Raw genomic sequence first — 4125 nt, 5'->3', positions numbered from 1 at the left:
GAACAGCCCGGGACTGTAAGGGGAGGGGCGGGGGCCCGGCCTTGAAAGGGCTCCCGGGCGGGGCGGGGCCGGGAGGGGCAGGGCGGGGCCCGTCTCGGCCAATCCCGTCTGAGGCCTCGGGACGCACTTGGTCCCCGAGCCTTGCCCTTGAAGGCCGGATTCCGACTCTTCCGCCGTTTTCTAGCATCTGCCCTTTCTCTGAAACGTTTCCCTCCCCTAAATCCGGTGCTGGAGGCTGCCTCTCCCCGAACTCTGCGAGGGGTTCCTGGTCCCGCAGCCCAGCTGACTGGCTGCTCAGGCCTGCCGGCCCCGGCCTCGGGGTGGAAGGACCGTCTGGAAACTGCTGCACCTGTTAGGGAATTTGTACCTATCTTCCTTTAAGAGCCCATCCCTGGGGCCCCGGTTAGCTGTGGAGGATGGTCCCTTCTTTCCGGGGCCCTCCCCTTTTCCCTCTCCCCTCTCCCCTCTCCCCTCCAAGCTAAGGAAGACGTGTAAAGCTCCCTCTCTCCAGTTTTTAATCATGCTCTGAACCAGGGACCAGGACATCCTCTTCCAGCTCGTTGTCTGGGGCCTGGATTCAGGGACAATCACCTGTCTCTTCTAGATCAGGCCATCTGAAGTAGATTGCTAGACAATCTCGCTTTATATCCACACCAGCATAATTTACTACCCAGAAGGTCCTGCAGGCCATCGCCCTGCTTAAAAATAGCCCTCCTTGGAACATACACCACAAACCAGAAAGGTTGACTGTAAATAGCAATGACCCCCCAGGACCTTGGACTGCAGCCCTGTATTTCAGAGGGAGCTGCCCAGGCCTCTGGTGATGGTCACGTACCCAGCTTCTATGGCCACGTGCACATCACCAGCTGATTCCTTTCCCTTCCTTCTCAGGACCCAATCCATGTACAGAGGGGATGATGGAGCCCAGGAATAACCTCCCACCTAGAGAGGTTCTCTTTCAGAGTCTCCACCTCTTTTAAATATGACCCAAAGCAAAAAACGAATATTTTACCTTTGCATGGGGGTACTGACTGGGAGAGTGCATGAGAGGGCCTTCTGGGGTTGGAAAGTTTCCTGATTTGGGAGCGGTTGTATGGGGGTACACACATGTAAAAATTCCTCAAGCTGTACACTTAAGATTCTAGCACTTTACTGTGTATTGGTCTTACCTCAGTTAATATATATGCCATCATTATAACCTAGCTTACAATGAATTGAAATTTTTACAAAGTGATACCCTTTCTGCATATGATATACTCAGATATTTTCTAGGCTCTCCTATGTTCTTTCATTGAACAATTGCAGATTGGGACCAACCAAACTGTTCCTCTGAAGAGTTGAGTTCCCAGTGTGCACATTCTGTCCTAATGGACCATGGTCCCTCCGGCTCCCCTGGCAGAACAGGCAGCAAGCTAGAGGTCTGTGGGGCTCACCAGCTGCTGTTTCGCTATTTCGCTGTTTCATGGCAGTTCAGGCATCAGATGAAATAAATCCAGTGAGCCTGAAATAGCCCAGATCCCAGACCCAGAGGACGGTGAGGTTTTTGAAGAGCACGGAGGTGTAGAATTTATAGGATGGCAGTTGCCATCTTTCTTTTTTCCCAATTCCTTACTAATGGACATTTAGCCTCCCCCCACCTCCCACACCTTACCTCAACCCCTCATCTTTTACAGTGTAATTTTACATAAGTTAGTAAGTAAGGTCAGAAGAGAAGTTGGGATCTTATCGAGAAAAGGGGTGTGGTATCTTCTTTTGGGGGCCTAGTCATCCTCACGCTTACGATAAATGTGGTGTGATGGGATGGTAGCCTCCACAGGTGACTCAACAGAAATTCCAGATTTCCGAAAATCCTTCAGATGTGATCTCTGTCATATGACACGTACTCCTTTCTTATCACTGCCAACTCCCTTCAGAGGGTGAAGGCTCTTTCCACACCTAGTGGCCAGGGTGGCCATGTGGCTTGGTCTTGCCATAGGGACAGGAATAGAAGTGAAGTGTTTAACTGCCCTATCACTTGCTCTAAAGGAGATCTCCTGTCGTGGGCTTATTCTCTTTTCTGTTCCCGAATCCAGCTGGAGCCTGGATTTAGCAGGACACAGATTTGACCAGTAGGCAAGGGCGATGCCGTAAGGAATGACCAAGTAACAAGAGGAAAGGAACCTGGGTTCCTGAATCCCCACCAGGCTGATTGCTCATTTCAGAAATGGAAAAGGAAACCAATGGGACAGGAGGGACCTACATTCTTCCTTTCCTCAGTTCTCTCTTGTGCTCAACAGCTGTGTCACGTTTCCTTCAGCTCTAAATGTTAGGACAACTTCATCTACCTGAAAAAAGTTTAAGTATTTTCATATGTTTTATTCCACGTAACTATTGCAGTAATTCTAGATGGCTCAGGGGCTCATCCAGGGTTGGAGCCAGTGACGGCTGGGCCAGGCCTCAGCACCTTTTCTCTCCACAGCCTGTTTGTCAGCTGCCATTAGGTGAACAGAGCTGTTTGGACAGTAATGATTTCTGTGCCTGGAGGTGGTCAAACCTGGGTTGACGATGGCACAGGAAAGACGTAAGCCCTGGAAAGACAGTGGAACTAGATGACCCTTAATATTTATTTGAGGTCCTCCAAATTCGCTAATATTTTGGTACCTGCAGCATGGCTTCCTCTAAACCTTTTCCCCCACCGAACTTCAGAAGCGTAACAAAAGAATATCTGAAGGAGCCCATTGTGACGAAAGAGACAAGATAGAAAAATGCTAAAAGAATCAAATGAAGAGACTAAGGAGATTTTGGAGAATTCGAGAAAGGCAAAGTTTAATTTGCATACAGGCATAACCCACACCTCACCCGGCAAGTGTTAGGCCACAGCACAAACCCCTCTGGCGGAGTCACAAATGTCCATAGATTTGCAAAGCAACTGGACACAAACAATATAATTCTCAAAGTAACATGGGTTTGTCCATCACACACACATACAAATCACAAAGAAATACACTTAAATCCTCTGCAGAAGAGAGATGAGGATGGTAATCAAGTTACCTCACATTTGGACAGCACTTTACGGTTTACAGTCTAATCCATTTTGTCCTCATGACAGCCCTGTGAGGTAGGCAGCACAGGAATCACTATTAGCTCCATTTCACAGATGAAGAAACTGAGGATCAGAGAGGTTTCAGCACTGGCCTAAGGCTTTAGATGTAGATCTGAGCCTAGGACTCAGGGCTAGGATGCCTAGTCCAGTGCTCTTTCACGACTGCCTTTCCATGGAAAACTCAACGGTGGTGTCAAAGACAGTGGTTCAACATCATTTATTGATGAACTATTATTTTTCTTGAGCAAGTGAGATCAAGTACAATCAAATCAACCCTAATATTAACGTCATGTGGTGTGGTAGCCAAGATGAATAATTTTCTGAATCATTCGTGTGTTTATACCTACAACAAAATGGTTGTTTTCTACTTTAGCTCTGCCCTGCCTTAATTTTAAGTCACTGACAGACATGGAGAAATGACACTCTGATTAGATTTCATTGACTCAAGTCTTATTACCAGGATTCACACAGTGGTGTCTGTAATCAAGTCATTATTTAAAGCTACAATCTGTTGTCTTTCTGAAATGAAAATGAATCCTATTCACTTATTCCTTCTGGCTGTGGACATTAGCCTAGCTCTATCCTTTAGCCATAAATAATATGTTATCTTTTATACCATTTCAACAGCAGTAAAAATGATAAACTTCACAGGCTGGTTTTTAAAAAATCTTATAAAGTGAAGGGAAAGGTTTTTTTCTTCTTTTTTTCCCATCCAGGGGGAATAAAATAAAACTTTGAAAAGAAAAGGTAAATAAAATCCTTTTTTTTAAAATAAAAGTTAATTTTATTAGGAACAACCCCTCTATTGCATTACTCTTTTTAGTTAAGAATTTAAAAGTGGCCCAATCATTGCTGACCCATGGTCTTGTCTGTTATAGCACTGTGAGAAAAAAAAAGAGGGGCGGGTCCATCATCACCCACACTCCAAACTGGAACATAAGGGAGTTTTCTCTGCAAAGGTATTCAGTATCTGTACTGAAATTTAGCAAACAGTAGTGGGGACTTGGTGTCAAAGCCAGTTGAAAATACTGCAACAGTTGTTT

This window comes from Stenella coeruleoalba, assembly GCF_951394435.1.
Source record: "Stenella coeruleoalba genome assembly, chromosome: 3".
NCBI lineage: Eukaryota > Metazoa > Chordata > Mammalia > Artiodactyla > Delphinidae > Stenella > Stenella coeruleoalba.
Note: the sequence above shows the minus strand (reverse complement) of the source record.